At 36.9% G+C, this 12,933-nt stretch overlaps 1 protein-coding gene across 6 annotated transcripts in view; it reads left to right on the top strand.

Annotated features, from left to right (window-relative positions):
- TBC1D5 (TBC1 domain family member 5) overlaps positions 1-12,933 on the top strand; it is a 319,487-nt gene that overhangs the window by 56,544 nt on the left and 250,010 nt on the right. For 5 of the 6 annotated variants that reach the window (XM_061464904.1, XM_061464903.1, XM_061464901.1 and 2 more), the window contains exon 1: positions 9,047-9,207. The exons of the other annotated variant lie outside the window; for it this stretch is intronic. The gene's annotated coding sequence lies outside the window, so the exon portion shown is untranslated. Of the gene's footprint in view, positions 1-9,046; positions 9,208-12,933 lie in introns of those variants that run through there. 6 annotated transcript variants of the gene reach the window in all.

Raw genomic sequence — 12,933 nt, 5'->3', positions numbered from 1 at the left:
TCATTTCTCTTTTTAAAAAAGGTACTTAAATTTGGTCTTCTTTCAGAGACTTGAATTTTTAAAGTGACTATATTTTTCTTCAAAAATGAAAATGAAGGAAAAAATTAAATTGTAAGGATTAATTATCTGTAAAAGTCAAACAAAACTTGAACTTTGTATGTTCAGTAGGTGCCCCTCTTTTGTTGAAATGATCATCCTTCAAACCTCTGTCTTCATATAATGAAAATTAGAGGAGAGACATTTGTATAAAATAGCTGATTTCTTAGGTTTTTTCCTTTCCCCTCCTCCAATGAAATGTAGATCGCAAAAAACAGTCCTCTTACACTAGGGAAAAGCCAGATTTGATGTGCAGAAAGGAACCTTTTATTTAGTCTTAAGCTGAGAACATTTTTCTAAGTGAGCAAATCTTATGTAGAAAATATTTCTACCTTTCTGTGGAAAAGACAGCTGTAGTATTTGAACTGATCATAACAATGAGGCATCAAACAAGAATATCTTTAGGCTCATAGAGCAAATATGGAATAGTTGATGCTCTGCCTGTATTTACAGTGTCAGCAGTTGGACATTATTTCAGGATTTAAGCTCTTTCTTCAGTCTTCACCTTTTAAGAGTAGCTGATTTAATTAAAGATATAGTAACCCTCAAGTTAAGTTTTCTGTCTTTACAGTCCATTATGCCAAGCAGATGTATATACTTAAATTTCTTATAAAACTATAAGTCTGAAATAAAAGAAGCAGCTGTCATAGCATTTAGGAATAATTCTGTTCTAGGCTTGAAGTCTCTGCTCTGTCTTCTAGAGTTTTTTATTTTCTTTGGATGATAATATGATGACACAGTTTTGAATTCTGTCAAAATTCTGTCAAAGTATAGTCACATTTATGACTATTAAAATTCTTGCTCAATTCTTTATCCAGGTGTGCTTTAAATAAATGCCGCTAATACTTGCGGTTGATGAGAATTTTCAGTATGCTCAGCACTTAATTTGCTAATATTTGAATTAGCAGAATATATATTTTTAAGTAGAATCATTAACTCCATATAAAATGAGATTTTTTTGTCAATTGTTTAATCCTTATTTTTTTTTTTCATAAGTGGTTTAGTCATATTTCATACTTGATCAGTTTGTCTGCAGATTTCCACTTCGGGTGTTTGTAGTTACAATTTGTTTCTCAGTAACAATATCACTTCAGCTTAAACATGAGAAAGAAACAGATATAAAGATTTATTTCTTTTTTTTTAATCTTGCATTCAGTCTGCATTTCATTCATTTATTTTCATTTGATAGGGTCAGATGAACCAAAGTGAGAACTATGACTTTGTATGCCAACCACTATTAACCTGTACGTGAGCTTAATTTGATTATGAATTAATATTTTTTAAAAGCACATGAACTTTAACTGTTACCAAATAAAATACTCAGTTCACACAATACTACTGTCATCAGTCATTCACAAAGTACATTTAATGTAGAATCAAAACCGGCAATTTTACATTTAGTTTCCTTTCAGATAATTCCCAATCTCTGAACACTTTTTACTGAGAATAGGTATAATGTCACATGTTGTGTGATCTTACTAATTTTAGCTGAAGTCATGCCTTTGCCTTGCTGAAGTGGGCTCAACTACAGGGAGGTGGTTGCCTCCTGAGCAGAACTCTGGCGTTACCAGTTCCTGACAGCTGCAAGCCAGCCTCTGGGCATCGTGCTAAATTTTCAAATGTAATTATACAGTAGACTTCCTTTAACAAATTCTGTGTTCCCAGCTATAATTATAACAGCTCTTCTTGCCTCTAGCCTGTTCCTTATCTTACAACCCACCTCCATATCTCCCACTGCTGGTTAGTGTTATCCAGTAGAGCTGATGGATCTAGAAAAACAGAGCTTGTTCTTTCTATCCTCACAAAGATGGTTTCATCAGTACAGAAGATCCATTTCTTCTGATTCACTATACTGAAATGGCATGTCTTATAAAGCTGAAGATTGTTCTGCAATTTGCAGAAGAGCTGTTGGTTAGCATGCCGCTTCACTTTTGCAGTCCATTTTCAATTGTTATTACAGAGCATAGGGTAAGGAATTATTAAGAGCAATCTATGCATGTGACATGAAAATAAAAATTGATTCGTGAAGCATTTTTTCTTACATGAAATGCTGTGTAATATTAACCAAAGAATGATAAAACAGGAAAAGTTACTCGCTGATATGCTCAATCTAGTACTGTCTCATGTCAAGGAAATTCAAAAGCAACTACACAGAGTAATAATCTCCTCTCCACCTGTCTGGTAGCAGGTGAAGTTGATGTGATGGTTTGAACATAGGAGTTTGAACATGTGAGGTGAGAGAGCTGTTGAAGGTTTGTTACTGTGGTTGGCTGTGGCAGAGTACATTGATCAGACCTTTTCTTGAGAAGCTTTAGTGAGTGAAATTCCTCAGCAGTCCTTGAAGTTGCACGCCTGTTGAGATTTCATAGTTTGCCTGCATCTTTGTAAGAACTGTGATGTCCAATGCTGAGTGGTTTGGAGAAAAGTAGTTATCAGCTCTTTGTATGCATGCATGCACACACCCACCCACATAACCATATATACTTCACATGCTTGCCAACCTATTTGAGTGAAATGTGGTTTTGAAAGATACCACAAAATTTACTCTTTTGTATTCTCTGTTCATTGATTCCCTATGTAATGTTGCTGGTCTATTTTGTGTTCACGTCAATGATGCATCTTTTCTAAAGGTAGCACTTCAGATTTGTCTTTATTGAATCACTTTGTTGATTTCTGACCATGTCTCCCATTTTTCAAAAGCATTTGGAATCAGATGCTGTCCACTTAGATACTGCTAGTTTCTCCCAGCATTGTTTTATCACACTGCCTTTGAGGTACTATGATTATTATGAAAATAACAGGTAGAAACAGATCTAAACAGATGTCTCTGAGGTCCATTTGAAATATATACCCAACTTGACAGAGCTGATAAAAATTCTTCTCAAGAACAACTGCTCTCTGATTTTAATCATTTTTGTGTCCAGCTTGTAATAATAATGTCCGCACAGTATTTTGTTATATTGGCAACAACAATACAGAACATGTTTAAAATCTCAGTAATCTCAAGCTTGAATCACATCTACTGTTACTCATCATCCATAAAGCCAGTCAACACCCTTCCAGTGAAGTAATTCAGATGAGTTTGAAGAGATCTATATTTTTTTCTTACTATTCCTTCTTCTATCAATTTGGTCATGCAATAATTGTTTCTAAAATCGTTTTAGGTTTCTCTGATAAACTGGAACTTATAGATGACTTACTTCACCTGGAGGGACAGGTGAGGGCTTGTTTTAAGTATGACTGAGTTTGTTTTGTGTGTGTGTGGTTTTTTTTTTTTTACCTCCTCTGATTTTCTTTATTCTGATCTCTTAGAAAGAATGAGACCACAGATCTAAATCTGTTAACGTCTTTCCTCCTCCATAATTTTCAGTATGACTTGTTTCAAGGATTTTCTTTTCATCCCTTTTGTTACATTATTTCCTCTTCTTGTTTGTAGCAATGGTATGTGTGTCTCATATCTTTGTAGGTCCCATTGATCACTGATACGGGACATGGATGAAAACTTTTTTTCTAGTGAGACAAGCTGACAGGATGTGTAGAAGAATTTTTCTTTGGTTTTGCTTGTTTTGTAATTTCAGAAAGTCATGGCTGAGCTCATAACAGAGATTTCTAAGGTTAGCATCAGAAAATTAAGTGTACTTTCATTGCATCTTATGTACTAGGTGGAATAGGATGGGTCAGTTCCAAAGAGAAATGAGATCCAGAATTTTGCATGTGTGAAATACAAAGGTAGAGGTGATTACATACTAAAATCATTATTTTAGCCTTTCAAACCACCAGCCATTAAAATAGTTTGGGGAAAAGATTGAATTAGGACAAGGGGGAGTCCATCCTAAATTGTTTAGGAAAATATTTTATGGAAATCCTTTTTTCCTGAATGACGCTAATGTTTGGTATGATGCCCCATGGGTGGCCTTTTCTTGTGCATAACCATGTAAAATCCATTTGTCTGTTGTTCACCTGTTCTTGTGTATTACAAGATGGAGAAATTTACCCTAAAATAAAACTATAAAACTACGAACAATGAAAGCAGGATGGTGGTTTTTCAGGTCTGTCATACAAGCTGAACCCTCTTGCCCACCAGTATAGTATGAAGACAAAAGCCAGAATGTTTATAATAATTGATATTGTCTCTTTAAAATTCAGTGTTTTTTTTTTACCTTTCAGGTTTTTTTATAGGTAATTTAATTTTTGTTCTTTTTCTTAGTATGAGCTAAGAACAGAATTATTGCTGAATATGCTAAAATATATGTGTATATTTTTTAAAGGCTGGCATTTAAGCAGACAAAGAATCATGCTTAACGCTGCTGTGATAATAAATAGTACTATAATTGATTGTTGATAGAAACCCTTAAAATATATTTTTATGGTTGAAATGTACTTTGGGTAAACAGTTTTCAGTTTGCCTATTAAATTAATTCACTATATACTGTGGTTTCTTTGCGTGTTAAGGAGGTAGGACTTTTCCAGCAACAGTAATTGGTTGACACTGCTTGACCTTAATGCAAAGCTACAGTATTTAATGAACAAACGGAGGGAATAAAGTTTTGATAAATAAGGCAATTTTCATGGAACCTTTAGAAATATGCTTGAAGTCTTTTAGTGTTAGATTGACGGTTTCTCCTTTTGTGAAAAGAATAAGTGAATAATTTAAGGCTATATTTCATGTTTTCAGATCTTCATTCTGTCATATAAATAATAGACTGTGAAATGCAGCAGCTCCTGAATTCACAGATTTAATAGACCTATACAAGTGAGTATCTTACTCAGCTGCTGGCATCTTAAAATGCTCCTTTGTGCATATGTATACCTGAGAAGCAATGTAGAAGTGGGACATTCCTACACTCTGTTCAGTAACCAGATCCCATACTTTAAGCATGCCACATAGTCTGTTTTTAAAAGTATTGTTCTTCCTTAAGGTACTTTCAGCACAGCTTGATGTCAGTTCTAGTATTTTTAGTTTTTAATTCTGGTACAGTATTATGATGGACAGATGTCACAAAAGTAATACATGGCTATTCAAAATTAAAGTGTAAACAAAGTTTACTTACTTAAATGGAAAGACTGTGTGAAAAACTTTCAGGTTTACGTCTAGCATAGATGTTAAAAACACGATTGAATCTTGATGAAAGGAGATGAAGATGTTTTTTTCACTGAGATAGTGAAATATCAGATTAATTTATGACTACATTCATTCATAGTTATGTAATTTCTTTTTGAGGGAGGAAGAACAGAGAATAGAATTTTCTTTGTTTCCACTTTCTTTCTCCCCCCCCCCCCCCCCCCCCGCGGTGGCGCCAGGTGCAGGCAGAAAAGGCAGCGCCAGCGTCCCCTTGTCCCCTCAGAGGCATAACCAGCCCGGGGACCGGGAGCAGGTCTCGCTCACATGCTCAGGGAGTAGCCGATCGCCAGCACTGGGGTCAGGAAGGAATTTTCCCCCGGGGCAGATTGGCACCGGTCCCCTGGGGTTTTTTGCCTTCCTCTGAGCACTGAGCGTGACCACTTGTCAGGGCTCCTCTGGTCCTGCTGCTCTGCCTTATCGCCTGGTGCTCATGCACCACGAAGGTGGCCCCTCGTGTCCTGCAGCTGGGGGGGGAAGGCTTTTTTGTCCCCAGGCTGGACTAGCAAGTGTCCCCAGGGTTTTTTGCCTCCTCCGCAGCCGAGCACAGCCCCTTCATGGGGCTCCTTTGGGCTATTGCTCGTGGTCCACGCAGGTGGCCTTGATGCCCCACATGCAGGGTGAGGAAGCCTTCTGCACTCCCAGGGTAGCCCCGATGTGGCCCCGGGATTTGCTGCTTCTCCTCTGTTGCATTGAGCACCCCCCTTGTCAGGTCTTCCCTGGCCCATTCTGGCTGGGTTCTTGCACTGCTCTCGCCCCAGCATGGCACTGCTCCTGCCCTGGCTGTCCTGTCTCAGGCTGCAAGGGAGGGTTTTTCCAAGCTAAACTGAAGGACGAGTCAGCCTGCTGCTGGCTACGTGTGTGCATCAGGTGAACACTTTTTAGAAAAAGGAAATGCAATCTAAATTAGACTAAAATTAAGCTAAACTAAACTAAGGTAAATAAAATAACTTTATTTAGAAATAAATAAAATACTCTTTCCACCTGCAGCCTGATTTGTGTCTGATTTGTGTCTTTGAAAGTGCTTTTGGTGCTGAAAACACCTTGGCATTTCAGGTAAATAATAGTCTTATCTTTATACAACTCATCGTGAGTGCAGGGAATGGAAAGGGACGGAACAGAATAGAGCAGAACAGCTATGACATGTTATGCATATAGTTCTGCATGGCAAGCTGTGACCTAGGTCTGAGGGGCTATCTGTAGTGCAGGTCCCAGGGGAGGCCAGTTGAGGCCTAGGAACACCCTCTGGATCCTGACGGAAGTAGACCTGCACTCCTTATATACTTTCCTTTAGACACATATGGGGTGCCACTGGAGAGAGAGCACTGGGCCAGATGGACTCCTGATGGAGCGCTGCTGTTCTAAGGCTCTCATGTTTGGTTCTGTTTCTTCCAAAAGACACAAGTCAGCCATTTTTAAAAACTAGTATTTGGGGGAGGGTTGTGGTTGGGAGTGGAGTGCCAACCAGGACCTCCAGATCCCTTTCTGCAGAGCTGCTCTCCAGCTATCCCTCCCCCAGTTTACACTTGTGGCTGGCACTCCTCCATCCCAGGTTCAGAATGTAGCATCCGCTCTTGTCCAGTTTGATGCCACTGATGATTGCCCAGTGCTGTAGTCCTTCTGCAAGACCTCTTGACATTGGGGCCCATGAATGGACGTGCCAGCCTGAGCCAAAGGACACCAGTCCTTTGGCCGGCAGACCAAAACTCGTCTGTACTTCCCTTTACTAAGCATGCAATGTGTTTCTGTAACACACAGAAGAGATTTCAATCCATCGCCTCCTTTTCCCCATGGTCCTGCTCTTCTCCCGTCTAGGGAGGTCGCTATTTCTTGATCCTTTCCTTCTAAAACCCACCCTTCCCTTTTGGTACCAACTCAGAACACTGTGTGAATTGGCGTTAAACTGCCCCTGCACAGCTTCTCCTGTTTCTGCCTTCATTTACGAAAGCTGTTGCAACTGCATCGCTGCTGCAGTTCGCTGCAGCTTGCCTTCCTCTGCCTGGGCTGCAGCTCTGGTTTTCACACTGGTGTCCTCAGCACACGCGCTCCATTGCACTTACCAATACAGCTGTGATGTGAGGAGTTATTTGCACTAACCCAGGAGACAGGTAGAGATGTAGATATAGATGTACAGATATAGATACAGGTATCGAAACAGAGATATACATGAAATAGCTATAGATAGATTGTATTTCTCTTTGTGTTTATTATTTTTATTATTTTTCCCTTGTTGTTTCCAAGAAGTGATTATGCTCACTTTCTACCAGAACTGGGCAGAGGCAGTAGCATTTTTTGCTATTGTGTGTGAAAAACAGTGGGTTTGTTCTTTATTTAGTCAGGGTAGCTTTTTTTTTTTGCTTAATTTGTTAACACCTATAGAAATTAGAGCAGTAGTTATGACAAATGGACTATGTAATTTGAAAATTGTATTTTGTCACATATTTTAGTCACAAAACCTAGTTGAAAACAATTGTCCATTCACTTAACATATTAATAAGTAATACAGGGAATTCTGAGCCCTCTTGAATTAGATATATTACATCTTGTTATAAAATTTAATGCCAGGCTTAATAAGTCAAAGTATGCTCTAGAATAAAAATACATTTATATGCTACTATATTGCAACTAGGATACTAAGCAAAATTAAATAAAATCAAAACAAAGCAAACCAACAGAAAACAAACAAAGCCACCAAAACTCCCACTATTTAGCTGGAACTGTTTAATATACTCCTGTGAAGACAATTATATTTAATTTCTTAAAAAGAAATTCCCAAATTTATTCCTTCAAAGTGAGCATGTTTTTCAGAGTTTATTTCTAAACTCAATTTAATTTGTTTTGACAACAGTGGTCCTATTACAGGAACTGTTTTGGTACTTACCTGCAAAATCAGTGTCTTCTAGGACTTTTTTTTTTTTAATGTGTCTAGGTGTGTCTAGGTTCTTAGGTTTTCTGGTGGAAACTGTAAGAACCGAGTGAAATATCAGCTTTTCAGAAAGGGAAGATCCTGTTTCCAATTCAACACCATTAGCTTTGCATATTTGTTTTTCATAGGAAAAGTTATTTTTTAAATAGTCATATCCCATCGCTATGTGAATAGAATTTAACTCACAAAAGCTGAAAAATTCTGCATAAACATCTTTTGAAGAGAGGAGTATTTTAGAAAAATATTTCTTAATTTACAAGTATATTTTCAAACAATTAAAAGAGAGGTAATAAAAGATAAATGGCTGATCAGTTGCTGGAATTTGATTTGTTAAAAGTCATCTTAGAACCGTAGCCTTGAACATTTGTAGTGTGTGTATAACCAGCTGTAGTGTGCTATTGAACCCTGGACTATTTTTTTTTTTGTCTTATAATGAATTAACCACTTTCTAGAAAACACATCTAACAATATCAAGTTACTTTTATATCTATTTTATATAGAGTTTTATATTTGTGAATATAAAGAAGTTAAGTCACAGGAGTTGGAATTTAAAATAATGCTGAGAAATAGCCAAGATTTGCATGTTGAGGTGAATTTCAGGTTGAAGATGGAAGAAGTCTTCATAATGCTCAAGCTATTAGATTGTTTTTCTACTGTTACTGTCATCTTAGAAATAAATAATTTGAACCACATGGACTTATCTTAAATGCTGTTTCTATCTCTCCTGTTTTGTGACTATTTGAAATAGTTACCTGACTGAAAAAAATACTAGTTTCAGTCCCTTGACTTCTTCCCATATGGAAATTTCCTGAAGAAATCAAATGCCCTAGGTCACTTGAATCCCTTTAGGTTAAATTAAAAAATAAAAATTATAGATTCTTTTAGCATTTTTTCATCAAGCATCTTTGTTCTTCATCCAAAAGTCAATTCCAGAAGTCTGGTACTGAGACTGCTACTCCAGCTTCCTTGTTGCTGCTGGTGCCTGGGCCTTATCCCAGCGCTACTTGATTGGAGAGTATCATTCTCAGGACAAATGTCTGCTTTGTGTTTGAGTACCTCCCACTATGTAAGTTAATTTTTCCTTTTTTAAGCAAACTGAGTTTGCTTCATTTACCTTAATGTCATAGTTGCACATTTAGTGTATGTTAAAAGGTTTGTGATGTCTTTCCTGTAGTTGTCCAAAAATTATTTTAAATAACCATTCTGTAAAAGAAAATCTTATTTTACAAACGTAGGTGCTTTCCTTTCTATGTTAAATTTTAAAAGACAAGTTAAAATGTTGACTGTAGTATTTGGTTTTAAAAGTGACGGATAGCTGTACTGAAGTCTGCTTTCCACAGAACTGGTAAAACATACACAGTGTCAGTGGGAGCTTTCCTTTGCTTCCTGCCATAATATACCCTAAGTCCTGACCTGGAGGGGCAATTCATGATCTAATTCAAACCTCTTCTTACTTTAACAACATGGCAGTGTTTAGTAATGATGCATGTTTGCTGTTAAAGACTTGCCAGTTTTGCCTTAAATAGCTAGATTATATTACCTCCATTTGCCATATTCCCTCTGTTTAGTTTGGAATTACCTGAATTGTGTAAAGGAATTTGAAGGTTGAAATTCTAGCAGTATTGATTTAAAGTACTAGTACTGGTCTAGAGAAGAACACTACTTCAAGTGATTAAAGGTCAGGAAACTTGGTTTAATAGCAACAATTTTTTGTTTTTACTGACTTCCATCAGTGACTTTATTTTTACTTTATACTGCTCTGGAGAATTTAAAGCCCTTTCTGAAGTGTTTTTTAGGATATATATGTGCTTGTGGTTTTGTATGTATAGTTTCTGTACCTTTTAAGTGTAGTTAGTGTTTTCCAGTATTGCAGTAAAGTACAGAGTACTATGCAGTACATTAAAGAAATAGAGCCTATGCATCAGAACAATTTTCATGCCTCACTCAATTCTTAATGTAAATTAGTAGGAACATTGGTTATCCATTTGAGAAATTGAGTTGGAATAAAAATAAAAATGCACTTATGGTATGTGGTGCTTTGTGTATCATCTTGGGAGTGTTTTGCTGTTTATCTGTCACTTGCATTAGAAAAAGCAGTCACTGGCTGCAGGTGACATTAAAAATTAAAGGTTAACCTCAATTTCTTTACTGACCAGACATGGGGCAGAAAGTTCTTCTGGATGTGTGCCTGAATTTTGGAACTGTCAAAAAGAGTTGAGAAGTAGAGACTTATGCTTTTGGTGGCTTAGTCTTTTTGTGAGTACATGTGTGGTTATACAATTCCACCATTTTCTACTGATTCACATGATTTTGGGAATATCTTTTTATTTCATTACTTAGAAAAAGTAATTAAAATTTAAAGTATTACTAGAAAATACCTGTGTTTCAAAAATTAGTGTAAATAGTTGTTGAAAATTGCTGTAGCAGCTTTTGAATATTCTGCTTAGCTCAGTGTACATTTATTATAAGACAAGATTTATATACTTGTAGTCTGGGAGATCTTTCTCCAGGCATTAAGGCTTTGGGCAAAGTTAGCCTCTACCTCATGGTGAGTTCAGTTTGAACCAAATTCGGTAGTATAATGCTTCCCTCCTCTTGCAGTCCAAGTGTTGTAGGCAGCAATCAGACCAGTGAAGAAGACTGGCTTCAGGCAGCACGAGTTTCCGTATAACCTGCCAGATATGTTTTATTTTTAAAGCAGGTATTGCACTTTTTCAGTGGTAGACCAGGCTGCAGACAAGTCTTGATACTTGATAAGCAAACTTGAATCTTTGGCTGCTGCTCTTACCTTCCATTTCATCTCTTGATTTTACTTACCCATGAAATAGCATAGTATGCATATAATCAATAGACCTGCTGCTTCTTATTGGCCATTGAGTGAAAATGGGCAGGTAAGAAAGAAAAATGAAATTGCTTGTTCTGGCTTCATGATTAGAATAAACTGCCAAAAATACAGTTTTCTTTTCCCATCCCCTATCCGGTGAGCAGTGAATCTCTACTCTCCTTGTCCATTTTGATTTTTACAGCTCCTAGGAAAACAAGAAAATAGAAATTTCATTAACGAAAGCATTCTAATTGGCATTTTTGAGTTATACATTTAAGATACATATGTAACTATTTTAAAAGTATATGTCCCTGTGCTTACTTCATATTAAGCTTGACACAGTTGCTTGTTTCAGGACTGTTATACTGTAGATTTTTCAGATTTTGAATTAAATCATGTTAAGAATTCTTTGGTGGGAAAGTGTTGATCCTAATTTCGAGTGGTTTACTTATTATTGCTAATTTGTTAAACCTACATTTAAGACCAGCCATTTCTCTGAAGACGAAGTATTTGTAACTGCCACTTACTTATTTTCCTGTATTTCCTTGTGCTTGAAATTATTCCAGTCTTCTCCAATATTGGTTTTACTTAACACTTCCCTTTTTTGTGTTGACATAATAATGAAACTGGTCAAACAAGTTTTACTACTAAAATTATATATAAGGGACCTGAAGTACTATGTATCTTTGAACATAGTTCCTTTTACTTAAAGAGTAATTAAATTCCATATAATATTGATAAATGTTGGCCGGCAGCCTGGCTTTGAAGCTTTCATTTTATAATCTGGGTTATGAAACATCAGGAAATATGAACAGTATTTTTAAAGAAACAATCTCAGATAATTAAATAGTGCCAAAGTGGTTAAATTTGAAATCCAGTACTTTCTAAGAAGAAATCTTTATGTGATTTTTATGTATTTTCTTATAGCCTGTAGGATAGACAGCATTTTAAAATTTGTAAGTTACTTCCTTAAATTCAACTAAACTTCTTTATCAGTCTAAAAAGCATTGGTGACTTCCAATCATGTTACAGATCACATCTTCGTGGAGCATCTAATGGATTATCTATTTGTTGCAGTTTTATGCAGCTCATAGAGATCATCACAAATCTGTATGAGCAGGAGATTTTAAGTATTTCCAAAAAACCCCACCAACATGCATTCATTGCAGTGTTTCTGTTGTTGCTATTTCTACGGTATGGGTGGTCCATGCACCAATGTTTAATTTATTTCTTTATTGCAGAGATTGACTTTAGAGAGAGAAATCCATAAACTGAGAAATTCTTTCTGAGATGTAGAAAACTGGCAGGACATGCAGCCTCAAAGGATGGAAAAACAGATCCAGGATTGAGAGTTGTTTTTCGAAGCACTGAAATCAAGTTATATCTTTTCCCCAGAAGGATACATAGCATCACCTCAGGACTAGTCATTCCTATAGCTTTATTTTCAGTAGCTGATTGTCCTGGTGAGGAGTAGCAGAACTGTGTGTTATTAGCCCATTCTCTCCAGACATCCTTTCTTCTCTCTTGCTACTGTATCAGGATTTACCCACTTTATGTAGCTGGTCCTCACTTGGCAAAATTGGTACTGCCTCACATGCTTGTTAATTCAAGTTGCCTCAGACAGTGACTTTTGGGTGCTGAATCTTCTTTGCCCTTGCGCCCTGGCAGGCTGCCCCATTTGCCTCCCGGGTCTCATTTTGGGCAGTGTGGCTCTAAACCCTGAGCTGGCCTTGGTCAGAACCCAGTCAGATCTGGCAGAGCTTTCTTCATCATGCTTGGTGCCTGCTTTATAGTTTGTTTTCATTTTAACCAGGAAACCAGCCTTGCTAGTTAGAAATCCCGGTATTAAGGAAGACCTTACTGCTGTTTTTCAATACTTACAAGGGATTTATGTGAAAGGTAGAGAGAATTTTCAAGTTTTTTCCTCTTAAGTTATACAGATTTGAATGTCTGAACATAAACTAAATG

Source organism: Pezoporus flaviventris, unplaced genomic scaffold (assembly GCF_033815535.1).
Source record: "Pezoporus flaviventris isolate CSIRO_AGI_PZ_B2104156 unplaced genomic scaffold, CSIRO_AGI_Pfla_v1 ptg000037l, whole genome shotgun sequence".
Taxonomy (NCBI): domain Eukaryota; kingdom Metazoa; phylum Chordata; class Aves; order Psittaciformes; family Psittacidae; genus Pezoporus; species Pezoporus flaviventris.
This window is presented reverse-complemented; position numbering and strand designations above follow the sequence as displayed.